This window comes from Eucyclogobius newberryi, unplaced genomic scaffold (genome assembly GCF_026437365.1).
Source record: "Eucyclogobius newberryi isolate DKJ021-1_F unplaced genomic scaffold, fEucNew1.0.hap1 SCAF_15, whole genome shotgun sequence".
Classification (NCBI taxonomy): Eukaryota; Metazoa; Chordata; class Actinopteri; order Gobiiformes; family Gobiidae; genus Eucyclogobius; species Eucyclogobius newberryi.
Window position 1 is genome coordinate 12,701,025 of NW_027315779.1, and position 21,969 is coordinate 12,722,993.

Sequence of the window (21,969 nt, forward strand, 5' to 3'; positions counted from 1 at the left end):
CGGATTCGTGGCCGCCGCGTTTAGTCCCGAGCAAAGCCGCCACCGCCGTCCTCCTCCGGTGTCTGCGGAACATGGATGAAGCTGGAAAAGGTAAACTCCCCAAAGACGCGCGGCCGAGAGTAAAAGCGTTAGATCCGCGCTAACACACAAAAAGTAACGTCAGAGTTTGAAAGCACAAACGGCGCGTGCGGTGAAGAGCGGCGCGTGACGGTCCCGGTCGCGGCGGGACATGTTCGCTCGTTTCCACGGAAGGAGTCTCGGCGCGCGCGCGCGAGAGAGCGAGAGATCCAGCGGTGAAAGTCTGTGGCGCCTCCTTCATCCGCGAGCGGCGCGTCCACGACGTGTGTCCCGCTCTGAGACGCCTCCTGCCGGGCTGTGGGAGCAACGTGAGACGGCACTTTCCCTGGAACTATCGCACGAGACACTTTTACTGACCTGTTTTTATGTAAAGCTGTTTTATAACGAAACAGCAGTTCAAAAACACAGGCTCGAGTCACGACGCAGCTCAACAGTGACGTCACCAAAAGTATCGATCGTTTTTTTTTTTTCAAATAATAATAATAATTTATTATTACCACAAAACATATGCTTGAAAAATATTTTTTCCAAAATGTATTAGTTTTTCTAACATTTAAAACATTTTGCCAAAGTTGTAAATGTTTTTGGACTGAAAACAATTTAGTTTTAGTTTTAGCACACAGCAGCAGGGCCGGCCCAAGCCTTCAGGGGGCCCTAAGCGAAAAAAAATTTGGGGGCCCCTCACCACGTCATCAGAATCAGTTTTATTGCCATTGTCAGTAAACAATTCACATATGGGAACTTTTTTCAACGCAAACAAAGCGCACCAAAACTCCAGGGCATCCAGTTAGTTTATTCTCAACACCTCACAAGCTCAAATATTGCTAACTTAAATCCCACAATGCAACTTGGTATTCCGCTGACATCACCTCTACTCCCTGTACAAATAACACACGTCCCAGATATGTTTTTGGGTGTATTTGTGGGCGTTAAGGGTCTACAGCCACATTAGCACATTAGTTTAAATTAATGAACGGGGGGGTCTGGGGGCCCTCCCCCAGAAATTTTCAGACCTTTTTTGGGTCTTCTGCTGCATTTTAATGTGGTCCAGCCGGCTAAAGTAAGAGAAAATGTTGAGGTTGTAATGCTATAAAATGATGATGTGATGAAACTGTGCCAGGAGAAAATGACTGAAGCCAGTTATTAATACATTATGGTACTTAATTACTCAATACAATATTGGCTATGAAAAATAATTATGATCAAATTGATTCATTTTAACTGAAAATGTAAAAGTATTAGTTATCCTTACTAATTTATCTTTTACAGCTCCCAACTGTTCCTTCTTGCCAAAGTGACAAAACAAGTTATATTAAATTAAACAAATGGCATAAGCATTGCTTGATTAACAATGAACACTGATAAAACAGTGCAAACATGTTATTCCCAGAGAATGAACAGAACTAGAAGTGAAGGTCCAAACCTAGCTATAGTGAAGAGACTGCGTTTCTGCAACTTTGCCACTTTTGTATAAAAATATATAGTATTATTCTATAACAGACGTAATCATAATATGTCTGGTTATTTTTCACTATCAATTTATTATAATTTATAAAAATAGTCTAATGATGCTTTTTAAATAAATTGAAAAGTTTTATTGCTCTATCAAAAGTTAATTACAATATAAATGTTTGTTCTGATCAGAACATCACACACTGGACTCCTGCATGACACAATGCTGTGATGTGATTGGCTGATGGGCCTTACACGCATAAACCTTTACGTTCCTCTTATTCCACTTTAAGAAGTCAAACAGACATCACGAGTCACGTTTGATCTCACACATGGTGATGTGAGAGAGAGGGACGCAAACTCAAACCCGCTCATCTCTAACTGAGGCTGCACAGGGGCCCGGGACAGGGGCCCGGGACAGGGGCCGCACACTGTTCACTCCAAAGTCTCACGTCAGAGGTTCTGGACGAGACGGCGCTCGTCCGGACCGGATCTCCGCCTCTTAGTGACCCGGGGCATAGACGCCCCTCACCGGCCTCACCTGCAGCTCACACGACCGGGCTGGTGTAAATGTGAATCTTATTATCTTTCATTCAGACACATATTATTGTGCGCGGTGCAGAGCTCTCGTCGCCTCCAGTCTGAGCGAACTAAAGTGACAGAATCGTGTTGTTTCAAACAGCAGCATTAACCGTCTCTTTGTAAGAGAAGTTCAATACCTGGAGAGTGTTGTTGAGTTTACAGTTTCTTTACATCATCAAGAAGTTTCTTCTTTTGTTTTTCGGCATCGGGGGGATATATTCCTCAGGACATGAGGACCACGCAGGGACCACGTTGTGTTGTGTTTATGTTTAGCTCTCGTTCTCCTCGCGCACAATGAAGTTGACCAATCAGCGCAGGTTTGGTGTCTTGGTTGCCAGATTGTCATTACAAATAAATGCGGTTTGTGCGTTATATGTTACCGCTGTGTGCGCTGCCGCGCCAGCAGCGCTACTACACTAGTGGCGCACGCTGCGCTTGCACTTCGCATACGACGGGTTGCCAGATTAGGGGGCCCTCTTAACGCCTCGGGGCCCTACGCGGCTGCTTAGTTCGCTTATAGGCTGGGCCGGCCCTGCACGGCAGGTTAGCTTCCGTTGTGACTCAATACATTTTGTTAAAGGATCTTTATAGGCCCTCTTCACGATAGGCCCTCTTCACAATAGACCCTTTTTCATGATAGGCCCTCTTCATCATAGGCCCTTTTCACATTAGGCCCTCTTCACGATAGGCCCTTTTTCATGATTGGCCCTTTTTCATGATAGGCCCTCTTCATGATAGGCCTTTTCACGATAGGCCTTTTTTCATGATAGGCCCTTTTTCATGATGGGCCCTCTTCACAATAGGCCCTCTTCATGACAGACCCTTTTTCATGATAGACCCTTTTTCATGATAGGCCCTTTTTCATGATAGACCCTTTTTCATGATAGGCCCTCTTCACGATAGGCCCTTTTCACGAGAGGCTCTTTTCACAATAGGCCCTCTTCACGATAGGCCCTTTTTCATGATTGTCCCTTTTTCATGATAGGCCCTCTTCATGATAGGCCCTTTTCACGATAGGCCTTTTTTCATGATAGACCCTTTTTCATGATAGGCCCTTTTTCATGATGGGCCCTCTTCACTATAGGTCCTTTTCACAATAGACCCTCTTCATGACAGACCCTCTTCATGACAGACCCTCTTCATGATAGGCCCTCTTCACAATAGGCCCGGCTGGTTCCATTTGGCGTAAAAGTTCAGATTTCACTTCTCGTTCCGTTCATTCTCTGAATTTGCCGAGTCTTGATCAAATAAATCCAAATATAAAGCAGTGACAGGCGAGAGCAGGTTCCAGAGTGATAATCACTGCAGCAGGTTAAGACTTTTACACACTATGTAAATATGGAGAAAACGTGTTTATAAAAGTGTTTTTCGCTCAGAGCTAAAGGCTAACATACGTTCACTTAGCCCTATTAAGATTGTTCTCATTTAACCACGAGAAGTATTTAGAATGCATAATTCAGATCAATTTTATTATTTAAAATGTAACCAAAATATAAATTAATGATACGGATGTCGTGGTTGAGAACTATAGAGCAGACAAAGGGACATCAAATAACTAAATGCAGAAAATACAGTTTGACTTTTTTTTTTTTGTCCAGATTTTCCTTTCTCGATTTGAATCTGGGTCAGGGTTTTTGTCGGTTCATATTTCAAACATCCATCCATCCATTTTCTACCGCTTGTTCCCTTTCGGGGTCGCGGGTGACTGGAGCCTATCCCAGTGACTTCGGGCCTTAGGCGCTTCAACCATGTTTCAAACATGTATATATATATATATATATATATATATATATATATATATATATATATATATATATATATATATATATATATATATATATATATATATATATATATATATATATATATATATATATATATATGTATATGTATATGTATATGTATATATGTATATATATATATATATATATATATATATATATATATATATATATATATGTATGTATATGTATATGTATATATATGTATATATATATATATATGTATATATATATATATATATATATATATGTGTGTATATATATATATATATATATATATATATATATATATATATATATATATATATATATATATATATATGTATGTATGTATGTATGTATGTATGTATGTATGTATGTATGTATGTATGTATGTATGTATGTATGTATGTATGTATGTATGTATGTATGTATGTATGTATGTATGTATGTATGTATGTATGTTTAGTTTATAGACCTGGTTTGGCCCTGGTCGAGTCACGGTGCGGTGGCGTACTCGGTGTGGACGTTTCGTGTATTCCTGTACACACTGTGGTTAGCGCAACAGCCTGTGTAATGAGTGACAGAAGTAGCTGCAGGAAATGTGTGTCAAAAGGTTTGTTTCCTCGGGAGACACACCTTGTATTATTGCGAAAGTCTGAGGGTGCGCTCGTTTTACACGGTAGGTCTGCTCACGACCTGCTAGAGCCTTCGAACGGGCGGAGTCACCTATGTTATCCGTAGTTAAAAAAAGTAGTCCCACGTAAGCCTTGCAAGTCAAATTGTTTCTTTCGATAGGGGCAAACGACACACCTTCGTCGCGTTGTGCTCTGAGGGTGCACTTGTTTTACTCCTCTTCGTGTCCTGGTCGTGTTCCGGATTTTACCCTTTGTGCATTTCTAAATTGGCACATTGCAGGCATGCAGGAAGCGTTTGAAGTGACTTGCATATCGCTACAGAGAAATGTCATGCGTACAAAAGTGATCTTACGACAAATGTTGAGTCCAAAAAAAACAATGTATACCAAGTCTGCATTTAACCTCCAGTACTACTAATATTTATTTGAGATTTTAAAGCCGCACCGGTCTGATTCACGGTGGCTCATTTAAAAATAGTCCACGGTCAAAGTGTGAACCAGATGTGTAGCCCAGTTGTGCCAGTAAAAAACACCGAAATAAAGTGAGTAGCAGAAGCTTTTATCCATCCCCAAGAGGAAATTCTTTTAAGAGTGATGGACGTAGTAGTCATGGTAGTGGTGGGTACAGAGTAGTCCAAGAAATTACTCAAGTAAAAACATACTTGGAGAAACTGCTACTCAAGTAAGGAGAACCTTGTGGACGTAACATCTGATTTATTATTTAAAGTGAATGTAAATGGAAGGACACGACATTAAGTAATGCACAAAAATTATGTACATTTTATTTTTTTAAGTTTAACATGGTTTTCAAAATTATAAAATACAACAATGGTACAAGAACAAGACCAGAGAGAGAGCAAAAAAACAAAACTCAAAGTAGGCCGACATTCAACAGGTGAGTAAAGAAAAGAAAGAAGAATCAGGGCATAGTCCTTCAAATTTGTAAATTTTCAGCTCAAGGCCGAATGTGAGTTTTTCCATTTGTTTTAATGTCCAATGTAATGTCTGTCCAGTCCTTTATTGTGGGTGCAATTTGCAATGGCCTTTTTAGCCGCTACCAAGAGTTTGTTCCTGAGGTAACTGTTTGAGTCCATGGCAGGAGTCTTCAGGCCCAAGGACATAGTTCCAAAATCAAGAGGAATGACAATGTCAAAAACTTTCTGTAGTGCAACCTTAATTTCAGTCCAAAACTTTCGAACTGTAGCACAGTCCCAGAATACGTGATAGAGGTTTGTCTCCTTGCTGCCAAAATTTATCCAACAGTCTGCCTCCCCCAGGGATGTACAAACATCTTCCCACTCTTTGTTTGTCAAAACAAGACCACTCGCTCTTTAAAAAAAAAAAATCTGTAATAGAGTAACTGTCCAGATGAGAAAGGCATCTGGATTTAATTCCCCCTGAAAGTTCTGATTAATAAGGGGGCTACAATGGCCATTAGCTTGTTTAATTTCTTGGTTATCATAACTCTTTATTTGTAAAACCCTATAAAAGTCCTGTTTCTCCAAGTCAAAGGATTTTTTTCAACATATCAAAGCTTCAAAGAAAATCATCTCCGCTGGCAGCTTGGCTTTCCTCACCTGCCGCAGGAAGTACATCCTCTGCTGGGCCTTCTTGATGAGGGAGCTGATGGTGGGCTCCCACTTGATGTCCTGGGTAATGGTGGGCTCCCACTTGATGTCCTGGGTAATGGTGGGCTCCCACTTGAGGTCCCGGGTGATGGTGGGCTCCCACTTGATGTCCTGGGTAATGGTGGGCTCCCACTTGAGGTCCCGGGTGATGGTGGTGCTGAGAAAGCGGAGGGAGTCTACGGTGGTGATGGGGGAGTCTGTGATACTGAGGGGGGACTGGGGGGCTGTGACTTTCCTGAAGTCCACGATCATCTCCACTGTCTTCTGGGCGTTGAACTCCAGGTTGTTACCGCTGCACCAGGACACCAGCTGGTCCACCTCCCTCCTGTAGACAGACTCAACCCCGTCCGAGATGAGCCCGATGAGGGTGGTGTCATCCACAAACTGGAGGTGCAGCAGTTTGTGTACAGGGAGAAGAGCAGGGGAGAAAGTACAGAGCCCTGTGGAGCTCCTGTGTCTGAGACGTTCGTCCCCAGCCACATGCACCGCCTCCCATCCATCAGGAAGTCCATTTCAACAGCTCTTTATATATATATTTATATTATTGTGTGGATTCTGGTTTTTCTCCTCTATATTTAGCTGAACTGTATTAAAATGAATATGCTTTAAGTCTAATTAAAGTGAGTCTACGGTCAGAATCCACGGCATGCACTGGTCGACTGGGTACTCACACCCTCCTGTGGTGAATAAAGGTCAGTACATAAATAGTAGAGCAGCTGTAACAGAAAGCAGCAGATTGGTCTCCGTCTATTATTGAAAAGTAGACCAATCCCTTCGTAAATAGCCTTTAAAAATAAATATGAAGCAACAGGAATATTTTTAACCGGTTCTTTTGACATGTTTAATTATATTTGCGTGACTATTTTGCCACTATTAATCATAAACAGTCATTCTCTACCACCACAAATATGCTTCAAAGTGGAATTCATTTAGAGTTGTTATTGTTTTTATAATTTTTACATACAGTGAATTGTTAAGCTTGCATTTAGATGAAAAGGCAACAATAAATATGTGCAAAATGTGCTAAAGTGCAAGAGCGGTAGTTGGCACGGTGCAGTGTTGGTCCCTTGTGTCCCTGTGTTTGTTCACAGCAAACAGGTTTCTTAGTTCATACCTTACAAGGACTCTACAAGTTTTATGTCCCTAAAAATGCATACAGATTTTAAGGAGAAATATTAAAGCACATATTCAAACGAAGAAGCATGGAATCCCTAACGTCCTTTAACAAGACAAACGGAAATACTTGAATGAACACAAAAGCAATCATTATGCAAAGGAATAGGGCAAAGACAGACAAGACAGTGGCCTTCCCCTGCCAGCGCTGAACCCACGCTCAAAGTTCTGCAGGTAAGTTTTTCTGTTTCCTTCTGCATTCGTAACACGTTTCTATATAAGGTAAGAGTACGGAACTCTGCAACTGTCCATGAGACATAAATATTTGTGCCTTATGTTTACCACGGTGACCCTCAGTTCTCTTGGCCACGATTGATTATTCTTATTTTATAACTAAATCCAAAGTTTAATTCTAGAAATGGTCCGTTGACTTCCTGTTCAAACCTGAAGATCTCAGAACCCCAGTCCTGTCATAGTGGCATTTCACCACGTTTGAACCGTATGACTGAGTGACTACTTTATTGATCTTATAATTACAAATAAGTACAATGGTAACATGGTATCTGTTTTCTATTATTACGAAATATAATTCGTTTCTGTATATTTTCCTAACTCACTCACTTAAATTGCTGAATCATAACGAAGCCTTAAGATAACAACTGCACTTCTTTATTAAAATGTGCCTTTTGAGCAAAACATTTTCATGTCTGGCTTTTAACCGATGGAAGGCAGAACTCTACAAGTCTGTGTTTTTGAACAAATGTTGAGCTTGGAAGTTTTTTTCTCTCCTGTTTTCTATTTATTACTTTGTTGGGTTGGAAACCACAGGAGTTCTAAAACAGAATCCCTCTGTGATGTGATCACTGTGCAACCAGAGACAGTTTACATTTGACTGACACATTGTTCTGACAGTTTAAACCATCGTTCAACTAAATAAATGTCCCCAGAGCCCCCGCAGATGACAGAAAACTGGCCCAGCAACTCAACTGCTTCTACTGTAGATTTGACAAACCCTCTCCCACTGTGGCCACCTCTGCCAACCCAACCCCGGTCCCCCCCACCTCCCCCACCACTGTCACAGTCCAGGAACAGGATGTGAGCAGACTATTTCGGAAATCCACTATTTCAAGTCCTTCACCTCCCCCCTGCTGGACCCCCTGCTGGACCCCCTGCAGTTCGCCTACAGAACCAACAGGTCTGTCAACGACGTAATCAACCTGGCACTCCACTTCATCTTGCAGCATCTGGACTCCCCAGGAACCTATGCCAGGACCCTGTTTGTGGACTCCAGCTCTGCATTCAACACCATCCTCCCCACTCCTGACGGATCCGAGGCAGTGCGTGCGGCCGGAGAAGAATGTCTCAGACACTCGGACTGTCAGCACTGGAGTTCCACAGGGCTGTGTACCCACCATCAGCTCCCTCATCAAGAAGGCCCAGCAGAAGATGTACTTCCTGCGCCAGCTGAGGAAAGCCAAGCTGCCAGCGGAGATAACTTCCATCTCTGCAGGACCTGTACGTCTCCAGGGCTCTGGGACGAGCAGGTCGGACCACAGCCGACCATCCTCACCCTGGACATGGACTATGCCACTCCCCTCAGGCAGGAGGCTACGGTCCATCCGGACCGGACCAGTACCTCCCGCCACAAGAACAGTTTCTTGCCGTTGGACTCATGAAAACTTCTAAAACACTGTCACTTTACCATAATTTAATCACTCACTGCACTGTTCACTTTTTACAGGAGAGACAGTGGGAGCTGTCCAACTGGGACAAATGAGCAAAATGTCTAGTAAAATCTGAAATAAAATGTATTAAGATTTAGTGAAATGTGAATTCTTACTTTTCATATGCACGTATATTGTCTTTGGGCTTAAATGTAGATTCCCGTGTTCCCAGCACTAGAACATTGAACTTTGATTGAACGTCTGAAAGGCACTTTCCCGCTCAATGTTTAACTCTAAACTGTTGTGGTCACAGGAGCCCTTGTGACCGAGCAGAGAACACAGAGCCTTATACAACCAAAAGAAATGGACCAACCGGACGAGACCGTTGGTGGGAACGAGAATTACTTTGAACGTGCCACAGCATTCTTGGGGAACTGGGGACTTTTCCAGAAGCTTGTGTTCTTTTTCTTCTGCCTAAGCATGACTCCTAACGGCTTAATGATGGTCATTATATTTACGTCAGCGATACCAAAACACCAATGTTTTATTCCTCACGTCAACCTGACCCACGAGTGGCTCCAAGCGATCGTCCCAGTCAATGTAAGTCATTTTCCATTCTTTCCGTACTTGATAGGCAAATCTTTATTTTTTTAGCTTCCCTCGCTCGCCTTGCTTGGGAATTAAAATTAGACGAGGTTTTAAGCACCCATGGATGCTATTTAGGGCATGTTCACGCGTGGTCCGATTGACCCTGGTGGACGTCCTGCGAAGTGGAGATTAAACCAGATTCAAACGAGCACTAATCTGTAATCAACACTTCCAGCGCTCAATATAATAAAAGACAGAGGGAGTTGAGAAGAGGAGAAGAGAGACTGAGAGAGCAGAGGGGAGGAGCAGAGAGGAGGAGAGAGAGTGAGCAGAGAGGAGGAGAGGACATACGGAGCAGAGAGGAGGAGAGAGAGAGAGAGAGCAGGGATGAGAGAGAGGGAGGGAGCAGAGAGGAGGAGGAGAGAGAGAGAGAGACTGAGAGAGCAGAGGGGAGGAGCAGTAGGAGAGAGGAGGAGAGGAGACAGAGAGCAGAGGGGAGGAGCAGGGCAGGAGGAGAGAGAGAGGTAGCTGAGAAGAGGAGAAGAGAGACTGAGTGAGCAGAGGGGAGGAGCAGAGAGGAGGAGGAGAGGAGAGAGAGGCTGAGAGAGGAGGAGAGAGAGAGGGAGCAGAGAAGAGGGGGAGAGAGAAGGGGGGAGGGAGCTGAGTAGTGTCATTACAACGGAAGGGCCAATCACTTGGAAAAAAGAGGAAAAAGTTAGCAAGGCGGAATAAGGTTATTAAAATGTGTTTTTACTGTTTTTACTTGACTTAGAGACAAACAGTACTCCTGGAGGAACAGATTTGTTTTTACTTGCGTGCACTTGTAAACTAGAAAAATAATCATGATTATTATTAGGCCCGAACGCCACAAGCTGGCGAGAGGCCTATTAATCTCGTAAGGCCGTGCGAAGCACGGCTGCGAAAGTGCGCACGTAGTGTGCACGAAATCGAGCGCGAAGCGCTCGCCCACTTCCAAACACTCACTAACGCACTCCTTCACTCATGCACGCCCCGTGCATACTAATTAGTAGTAGGAAAATGGAACATTACCGTTGTAAACGGGCGAAGCCCGTGCAAAAGTGCGCACTAAACGAGCACTTTACATTGAGATGACGACCGCGAAGCGGTCGTCATCCCCATATAAAGCACTCATTTGCGCTGAGTAGCTCACGAATACGTTCCCCATCTCTTGCATGTTCCGTGCATATAAGCATGTAATGCAAAAATTCAACATTATTACTGTATAGAGGGCCAAAAACACAAAGTGGGCGGAGCCCACTCAAAATTAACGAAAGTACCCGTCAGTGACCAGGGACCCACACCATGAGGTAGGAAAGCGCTCGCGCTTTCCGAAAATGTATAGTTTATGATATTTGAAAAATGGGAAACATTGTTTTCGCATCGGAATATTCTTCTTCTTCTTCTTCTTCTTCTTCTTCTCGGGACCAACCCCCCTATTTTTCACCCAGTGAACATTGACGAAAAGTCACAAAAATGTTCACACCTCTAAAAATCGTGCCTCTCTACATTCTGGCTATTTCCCTTTTCTAAAATAAAAAAAATTGGCGCGTCAGCGCCCCCAAATGTACCAAAAATGCATTGAGAGATGGGAAATGACCCAAAAAAAATCTGATCGTAGAATCATGAAATTTGGCGCAGAGGTAGATGGTGACAAGAGAAGTAAAAAATATTATTACGGCAACGCCGTCCGCCCAACCAAATGTCGGCCATATTGCTTCAAAAATGGCTAAACATGACTTCGGAGTTTTTCCAAACGTCGTACTTTTACGAACTCCTCCCAGGGCGTTGGCCCTAAAAAGGTGAAATTTGGTGAAAATGCTACTGAGGAGTGGGACATCAAAAGTTATCCAAATTACATTGATACCTCTCACGGTCTCTGTGCGGCGAAGCCGCAAACTGTAGCTAGAATTTCAGAAATCTCCCATATTTAAAATTTCTGCCGTTTGCGCAGATAAAGTATGAATTGCGTCAAATTAGAATCAGTTGTTAAACTCTTTGCCCTAAACCTACTTGAAGTGAAATAAATTCATTTGGCGCCACAGCGCCCCCTACAGATTTTATATGGAGGTTAAATGTTTAGTTTTGCGAAATTATATGAAATTTGACACACAACTCAATTTTAGCATCCCCATCAAAAAAGTCAATGAGACCCATGTCATAATTGTTATGGCGTTGCCGTAACGATGACCGAAACCTTTCATGTTATTCCAATGGGGAAATCGCCAGAACATGTTTACACTTTAGACTTTCACAAACTCCTCCCAGGGCGTCAGCCCTATTAACCTGAAATTTGGTGAGACTCATCTTCAGGGGTGGACCATCAAAAGTTATCCACATTTTCATTCAAAGAGTCACGGTGTCTGTGCGGCAAAGCCGCACATTTTGCCAAGAATTCAAAATAAAATTGCTTTTTGATGGTAAAACAAAGGGGAGAAGATGTGACAGCGTCACAGATTCAGCAGTAGGCATAATAAAAGGACAATTGGGGCGCGTTAGCGCCCCCTCCTCTTGCGGCGTGGCGGCGGTGTGGCGGCGGCGTGGCGAGGGCCGATCATTGCCGCTTGCGGCTATATTTATCTACAAACTAAAGACACATCCATGGATAAATCTTGTGACATCTTCCTGTATTCAGACCCTTTTTACCCAGTGGCAGCCTGTCACTGCTGCCTCATACTACGCACAAAAAGCATAACATAGGTTTACGTGTAAGTACGTATAAGTTAGGGTATAGGTATATACCATTTACAATTTTACAGGAAGACTTTGTATTCCAAACACTGATACACCATTTATAAGCCAGTAATATGAGTCAATTATCGTTGCTGTTTTACTGTATTTAACAGTCAAGGTTACGACTCTAGACAAGCGGACAGTCCAGAAAACTATTATTTACGTGGTGCGAAGCATATCAAACAAAATTTATTTTAATTTTTTATTTTGTTTACATGTTTACACATTGTCTTGTGTTTGTTTACATGTGTCTTGTGCTTGTTTACATGTTTACACATGTGTCTTGTCTTTGTTTACATGTTTACACTTGTGTCTTGTGTTTGTTTACATGTTTATTGTGTTTGTTTACATGTTTACACCTGTGTCTTGTGTTTGTTTACATGTGTCTTGTGTTTGTTTACACATGTGTCTTGTCTTTGTGTACATGTTTACACATGTGTCTTGTGTTTGTTTACACAGGTGTCTTGTGTTTGTTTACATGTTCACACATGTGCCTTGTGTTTGTTTACATGTTTACACATGTGTCTTGTGTTTTTTTACATATTTACACATGTGTTTTGTGTTTGTTTACATGTATCTTGTGTTTGTTTACATGTTTACACATGTGTTTGTTTACATGTGTCTTGTGTTTGTGTACATGTTTACACATGTATCTTGTGTTTGTTTACATGTTTACACGTGTGTCTTGTGTTTGTTTACATGTGTCTTGTGTTTGTTTACATGTTTACACATGTGTCTTGTGTTTGTTTACATGTTTACACATGTGTCTTGTGTTTGTTTACATGTGTCATGTGTTTGTTTACATGTTTACACATGTGTCTTGTGTTTGTTTACATGTTTACACACGGCTCTCCCTGAGGTGGTGGAAGGGCTGGAGGAAAGGAGCCGTTGCCATAGATACAGTCTGGACCTGGTTGTGAACCTTTCCTCTCAGGGCGTTGCCCCTGGAGACGTGAACTTGGCTGATCTGCCTCAGGAGCCGTGTGTGGACGGGTGGTCCAACAGCAGAGACATCTACCAGTCCACCATTGTCTCAGAGGTACTGTAGAAATATCCACATTAGCCAAGGGGAAATAACGCTGATTGGAGCGGACAGTATGGGCCGTTGATTCCGGTTAGAGAATCAGGGGAAACTGGATTGAATTGAGAATGTCCTTTAATTTGTAATATGTGTGTGTGGTCTGGGAACAGAAAGACAGTAAACATGAATTAGTCACATTACTAAACTTCTACATTGCACAGTATATGCGGTATAGAACTCGGGTTACATTAGTAAACTACATATGCGCCGATGGCGGAGCTATTTTTAGAACAAGCTAGTTGACGGCGAAAACAGCGATAAGTAAGGAATCGCGACAGTTTAGCAGAAAACAGTGCATTAACTGTCAAAGATAAGGATAAACATCAACCATATACAATTGATAAACATTAACACAACCAAATACTCACTTTTATAGTAATTATGCACACAATATGTGGTGCTGCTGAATAGTTAGCTTGAATAGTAACAGTAAAAGAGGGCCGTCCAGAAACACGGAACTAAACTTTGGTTCCCCCCTTAGTCTTTCTGACAGGTACAACTAATATACAGTGTTTACAAATAACAGCAATATTTGTTTATTTAGTATAATTTAATCGGATTAAACCAAGACTAATCTTGACAGAAGATATGCACACTTATTGTCCATGAAGATGCCGTGCCACAGGTAATACCAGCGGTAATACTGAGGGAAGTAAGCATTACAGTATGTACTCTACATCCACTTCCATGTAACACTTTAGTTTAAAGAAAGGTGTCCTTCCTTAGGAAGTCATTCTGCTGTTGGATGTTCTCATTTTGAGAATATGTGTGACGTTATTGTCTCTACGCACACACATGCACACAGTTACAAAGTGCACCTTTAACCCAGTGTAATTTCAGGTACAGGAAACATTTTAATGTCAACACTTGCCTTTGAGCTCACACTGACACGGGCAAAGCCTCAGTCTTAATTCTGTTAGATCTGAGTGCTGCTTTTGACACTGTCGATCATGGGATCCTCTTACAGAGACTAGAGGACTGGGTGGGCATCACTGGCACTGCCCTAAACTGGTTAAGGTCCTATCTGGAAGACAGGAAGTACTTCTTTTAAGTTGGTAACTGTGTCTCAGACCATATGCCCCTGACCTGTCGGGTGCCCCAAGGGTCAGTCCTGGGACCCCTTCTGTTCAACCTCTACATCAGGGGTGGGCAATTATTTTCCAATGGCCATATTCGAATCCAGACAAGTAGCGGAGGGCCGGCCCTCCGCAGATTAAAACATGCCGAGGGCCACACCCTGTCCCTGGGGCCATAAATGCACCCCCACAAAAAAAAAAACATTTTTTTTTCTTTTAAATATTAGTTAGCATGTTTGGCGGGCCGGATTATAAAGACAAACGGGCCGTATGTGGCCAGCGGGCTGGCTGCCTGCTGGTGCCAGAGTCAGGACATAACATGGACCGGCCTCCTACTGGTGCCAGAGTCAGGACTAAACATGGACCGGCCTCCTGCTGGTGCCAGAGTCAGGACTAAACATGGACCGGCCTCCTGCTGGTGCCAGAGTCAGGACTAAACATGGACCGGCCTCCTGCTGGTGCCAGAGTCAGGACTAAACATGGACCGGCCTCCTGCTGGTGCCAGAGTCAGGACTAAACATGGACCGGCCTCCTGCTGGTGCCAGAGTCAGGACTATACATGGACCGGCCTCCTGCTGGTGCTAGAGTCAGGACATAACATGGACCGGCCTCCTGCTGGTGCTAGAGTCAGGACATAACATGGACCGGCCTCCTGCTGGTGCTAGAGTCAGGACATAACATGGACCGGCCTCCTGCTGGTGCTAGAGTCAGGACATAACATGGACCGGCCTCCTGCTGGTGCTAGAGTCAGGACATAACATGGACCGGCCTCCTGCTGGTGCCATATGACTGAAAGAATTGTCTTTGCACTCTCCTCTTTTAGGTCTTAAACTGTTTTGTGATTTCTTTCATGTCTTTATGATTTGAATGCGTTTCTCCTGTTGAATTGCCTTGTGTATGAAATGTACAAATAAACTCGCCTTGTTTCCCAGATTTCCTTCTGATGATTGTGTCCCTATCTTCCAGTTTGACCTCGTGTGCGATGACCAGTGGAAGCAGCCGCTGTTGTGGAAAAAATAATAATAATATGGCCCTTTACTTTTTAACTTTCAATCCTATTTCTAATCAGATTTAGTTCTAACAGCCTGACAACCCCTTTTGGCCTGGAAATCTACATGTCCGGACTCCCTGGAGTGGCTTGGAAGTCCCACGTTATGTTTCACACTAGGCAAGACATGTGAATTGAATTAATGCAAATGTTATGTACTGTCTCCTTCCTGAAACCACTGTTTCTTTGATGTCCCATTTGCTCCTTCTGTGTGTGTGTGGTCATGTGACCATCTGTGATTTAAGGCAGGGGACAGACGTGGGACGGAAGGATTTGGGAGACACACATTTTGCGAAGCAGGCAAGAGACAGACGCGTGGACTCGGCCTTCTATGAGAATGGCCGAGTCCACACGAGTTTCTTTCTGATTCAGCCACAAGATTAAACAGTTTACTTTTGAAACGAGACAACTTGCTTCTTTGTCTTAACTAGAGATTTTTGCCACCACACCGCTCACCACCACTGCTCATTACATTGGAATTCTTATTAGCTCTTTTGTTCTCGGACAGGTTTCTGACAGGTTTGTGCAAATAAAAACAACATGTAACAGTTGCAGTTATATATTGCCAAAGAATGAATGGTTTGAGAGAGGAGATGACTTTGAAGCCTCACGTGATCGAGGCTTCAGTTTGTTTGAAATCAGAATCAAAATCAAGAAATGCTGTGGATATTTGAGCAGAAAACAGCTACACAGAATAACAGACAAAAAGAACACAGTAGCACAAAACATCTTCAGAAACAAAATCATGATACATCAAACCCAAAATAGTGCAGTCCAAAAGTCCCATTTGTCCAATCCAATTTGTCCATTTCCAAATTGGGTCCAGATGTGATTTTTTCCCCCCCATCGCTGTGTGCCCATCCGGTGCAGCCTTTTCCCTGCAGCCAAAAGTATTCTCCAAAGATATCCATTTATTGCGTCCATGGCAGTAGTTTTAAGGCCCCAAAATGTCATTCTGAAATCAGATGGAACGGCAGGGTTAAGAATAAGCGGTATCGCATCGCAAAATGCGACGCAATTTCTCTCAAATGCGATGCATTGGTCAGAAAAAAGGGCTTTCATATCGCAGCTTTCGCGATACAAAAGTGTGTGTTCAATTGTACCAAAGCGCCTAAAAGTACTGATCACTCGTCAATCGATCGTCAATAACATCATGACACATGTAGGACGCTGTGTTGACAGGACGAGTCCCGCTGCTGTCTCAGATCACGGTTGGCACTAGGTCACATAGGGAATTGGAAAAGAGGAAGTGACGACAATGCCTGTGACGACATGGCGAGGACAACATGGCAAGGACGACATGGCGAGGACGACATGGCGAGGACGACATGGCGAGGACGACATGGCGGGAGCCGGGTGGAAGTAAACAGGTGGTCGACCGTAGTAAACATGGCGAACGGTCCCGCTAATTCTGCTGATCCATCAACAATTTTCACTCTTGGGTCCAAACCTGAAGTTTACGATGCATTTGATGTGTACAAGGACCAAACAATGAGTTCCTGGTGGTGTTGTCTTGCTGAAAAACAATTTAAATGGGCGTGCATTGAATGTAAAACAAAGAATTGTGAAAATGTAAATCACATGGGTCTGGGTTTAACCCTAAACCCTAACCCTAACCCTAACCTTAATCTTAACCCTTAACCCCTAAACCTAACCCTAAGTTTTAGGTTTACTTCGTTTGGCTAAAACTAGTTTATACCATGACTTTGTATTAGCAAAAGTGTAGCTAACTCATCCCAAAACAAACTAGACTGCAAAAAAAAATTTCAACTTGAGATAATAAAGCTCCGTGCAGGAATTCAACCCTTGGGCGCCTTGCACAATCCCGGGTCTCTAACCATCAGGCCAGATAGACAGTAACTGTATCTCTCTCACCACCAGGTGTACTAAAACCATGTAGCAAAATGGTGAACCGCAAGTGATTTGGGCCGCAAGAGCGCCGCCATCTTGGATTTCGTCACTTCCTTTCCAATTCCCTATATGACCTAGTTCCAACCCTCAGATCACCAGTCTAAAAGTGGGAGGAGCCACGTGCGGTAAAGTTAGGGTCACAGATACAGACTTCCGAGGTCAATAGCTCCTAAACGCTCCTAAAGTCTTTGCAGATCATTCACATGCCAAAATACTCATATTTACACTGCCAAGTGACACAACCTCGTTTTTAACAATCAGATGCATATTTTGGGCGCAGCGAATTACACGGCTCCGAATGTGCAGCCGGAGCTGAGGCGAGAGCTTAGGGAGCGTCATCAAATGTGCAGCCGGAGTGGTGACGAGAGTACTTAGGGACCGTCATCAAATAGAAAAACTAAAAATGGAATGGAACGTCAAATAGAGCGGTACAATTTGAATAACACATAAAATACACCATGAAGCTTAATACCTTTTTTTGGTGAGTGTAATGACAATTAATATGTAGATGAGACTCCTGTAAATAGTCATCTGATTGATGATGATATGGAAGAAAGTTGTAAATAAGGCCATATGACATTGTGTTGATTAATTTGTTCAACAATTAATTTTATTTGCAAGTTTTATTTAAAGAAGAAATGTTTAAAAAGTGTTTAAAAGTTAATTTGTTAAGAGTTTTCTTTAATAGAATGTTTACAAATACATTTAAATAAATGATTGTGTTACATCAATGGAAAATATTGATTGTTAGTCACTTTCGTGTTTTGCTATGCAATTATGAAATTGCTATACAAATTTCGAAAAATTTACGGATTGTTTAGCAGCACCGCTATACAAGTGAAAATCCTTAATCTGAGCCCTGAACGACAATGTCAAAAACCTGGAGTTCTTTTTTTTGTTATTGATTCAAATAACCAGTAGAGGGCCGTATTTTGAGGCTTCATTTTGGTGAATCTTTGAGCTTTGAGGCTTCACATTTCACCATCACTAACGATAGGCCCTTATCATTTAAAAACTTGGCACCACCTTTTATGCAGGTGGCTGTGGACCCCTGAAACAACGACTGAATGGTTTAGGGTCTTTCCGTCTTTGAAGAATATATTCAGCTTGTCCTGCCTCAGTATGGAAAAAACCCACGACAAACATTTTATCAGTGGCAATTTACAAAAACAATTTGTCTCAATGCAGATCACATGGTTTTACTGATCATTCCGATCAATTGGCACTGATTGCAAATAAACGTTAGCCTCTTTAGCTTCTTTAGCTTCTTTAGCTTCTTTAGCTTATTTAGCTTCTTTAGCTTCTTTAGCCTCTTTAGCTTCTTTAACTTCTTTAGCCTCTTTAGCTTCTTTAGCCTCTTTAGCATCTTTAACTTCTTTAGCCTTTTTAGCCTCCTTAGTTTCTTTACAACTCTCAGAATTGAATTATTTCCACAGAAATAGGGTTGTACAATGAACCACAAAACACAATGAAATGACTCTATGTCGAGAGGGGCAGAAGCAGTTCAGAAAGTCAATAAACTTGATGTTATTCCTTTATGGAGTAATATATATACAAAACGATTCTCTGTCTGTGTAATAACTCATTTCTCTTTCTCTAGATTTGGACGAAAGCCTGTGTTTTTTGCGTCCATGGCCTTTCAGACTTTGTCCATGATTATTCAAACCTTTTCCACTTCATGAATCATGTTCATAATCCTCTGGTTTTTGGCTGGCTGTGGAAGTATCGCCAATTACGTGTCTGCTTTTGTCCTCGGTCAGTACCAATGAACAGGGACCGTCTGAAAACTCATTCATATCATCAAAGAGATGTTTTATTTCCCCACATTTTTTTCTATTTCGCTCGATACATACCAATACGCTTGTTGTTATATGAACGGCAGAGAGGCTAGCACTATTGCCTCGGAACAAGATGTTTGTGGGTTTGACTCCCGGGCCTTTCTGTGCGGCGTTTGCATGTTTTGTGTCTGGATGACTTTCCTTCCATTTCCACCTTCAACATAGCATTGAATGGACTGATGCAGGAGTGTTTCCAAGCGTTTGTTTTTCTCGCAGGGGCAGAGATCTTGAGCGGTAAGGTCCGTGTCATGTTCCTGACTCTGGGGGTGGGGCTGAGCTTCACAGTAGGCTACATGATGGTTCCACTCTTTGCCTTCTTTTTACGGGACTGGAGGACTCTGCAGATTGCCGTGGCTCTGCCCAGCCTGCTGTCCCTCCCCTTCTGGTGGTGAGTGTCAGCTCACAGTATGTTCTATATCCAGTGTTTTTCCAACAGAACATGCATATTCACAAAACAAGGCCTACACAGGGTTTCAGAGTGATGGAAGCATCATTACCAAACAAAATATTATATCCTCTGAAAGGTGAAAAGTCCTCAAAATGGCACCTGAAACAGGAAGATGAAACCTATAAACCCTAGAATACAGAGCAGTATTGCCTTGGGACTCTTTTCAGAAATATCTTTACTGAAGTCACAGACAGACAAAACAAACTATTATATTCTGTCAAGATGATTAGGAAACAGCTTTGGCAAAGTTGTATCCTTGACAGATTTCTTTTAGTTGATAATATCTTGGATATAATGTTTATGACTTCAACTCCAGAACGGAATGTATTTTATTGCAGCCCCATAAAGTGTGTCACACACAAAGATCAACAGTTTTATTTAATTTATTTAACTTCTCATATTGTGTTTCTGAAAGCGAAAACCAAAGATACACTACATATTTCTCGTGGGTTTGATTGTTCAGGTTGATCCCGGAGTCTCCTCGCTGGCTGCTGTCCCAGGGCAGAGTGGACGAAGCAGAGGCCATCGTGAGGCGAGCGGCCAAAATGAACAAAGTCACGCCTCCACCGATTGTGTTTGAACATCAGATTGTAAGGTCGTTTTCACACTCTCTGAGGTTGTTTTCACACACTCTGAGGTCGTTTTCACACTCTCTGAGGTTGTTTTCACACACTCTTAGGTCGTTTTCACACACTCTGAGGTCGTTTTCACACACTCTGAGGTTGTTTTCACACACTCTTAGGTCGTTTTCACACACTCTGAGGTCGTTTTCACACACTCTGAGGTCGTTTTCACACACTCTGTGGTCGTTTTCACACACTCTGAGGTCGTTTTCACACACTCTGAGGTCGTTTTCACACACTCTTAGGTCGTTTTCACACTCTCTGTGGTCGTTTTCACACACTCTGAGGTTGTTTTCACACACTCTTAGGTCGTTTTCACACACTCTGAGGTCGTTTTCACACACTCTGAGGTCGTTTTCACACACTCTGTGGTCGTTTTCACACACTTTGAGGTCGTTTTCACACACTCTGAGGTAGTTTTCACACACTCTGAGGTCGTTTTCACACACTCTGTGGTCGTTTTCACACACTCTGAGGTAGTTTTCACACACTCTGAGGTCGTTTTCACACACTCTGTGGTCGTTTTCACACACTCTGTGGTCGTTTTCACACACTCTTAGGTCGTTTTCACACACTCTGTGGTCGTTTTCACACACTCTGAGGTTGTTTTCACACACTCTTAGGTCGTTTTCACACACTCTTAGGTCGTTTTCACACACTCTGAGGTCGTTTTCACACACTCTGAGGTCGTTTTCACACACTCTGTGGTCGTTTTCACACACTCTGAGGTCGTTTTCACACACTCTGAGGTCGTTTTCACACACTCTTAGGTCGTTTTCACACACTCTTAGGTCGTTTTCACACACTCTGTGGTCGTTTTCACACACTCTGAGGTCGTTTTCACACACTCTGTGGTCGTTTTCACACACTTTGAGGTCGTTTTCACACACTCTGAGGTAGTTTTCACACACTCTGAGGTCGTTTTCACACACTCTGTGGTCGTTTTCACACACTCTGTGGTCGTTTTCACACACTCTGAGGTAGTTTTCACACACTCTGAGGTCGTTTTCACACACTCTGTGGTCGTTTTCACACACTCTGTGGTCGTTTTCACACACTCTTAGGTCGTTTTCACACACTCTGTGGTCGTTTTCACACACTCTGAGGTCGTTTTCACACACTCTGAGGTCGTTTTCACACACTCTTAGGTCGTTTTCACACACTCTTAGGTCGTTTTCACACACTCTGTGGTCGTTTTCACACACTCTGAGGTCGTTTTCACACACTCTGTGGTCGTTTTCACACACTTTGAGGTCGTTTTCACACACTGAGGTAGTTTTCACACACTCTGAGGTCGTTTTCACACACTCTGTGGTCGTTTTCACACACTCTGTGGTCGTTTTCACACACTCTTAGGTCGTTTTCACACACTCTGTGGTCGTTTTCACACACTCTGAGGTCGTTTTCACACACTCTGAGGTCGTTTTCACACACTCTTAGGTCGTTTTCACACACTCTGTGTTGTCGTTTTCACACACTGAGGTCGTTTTCACACACTCTGTGGTCGTTTTCACACACTCGGTGGTCGTTTTCACACACTGTGATCGTTTTCACACACTCTGTGGTCGTTTTCACACACCTCTGAGGTCGTTTTCACACACTCAGGTCGTTTTCACACACTCTGTGGTCGTTTTCACACACTCTGTGGTCGTTTTCACACACTCTGAGGTCGTTTTCACACACTGAGGTCG

General features: G+C 42.8%; 1 pseudogene; it reads left to right on the forward strand.

Moving 5' to 3' along the window:
- The first annotated feature begins 71 nt into the window (after positions 1–71).
- LOC140360453 (solute carrier family 22 member 4-like) lies at positions 72–20,334 on the forward strand (annotated as a pseudogene).
- Positions 20,335–21,969: the final 1,635 nt, after the last annotated feature.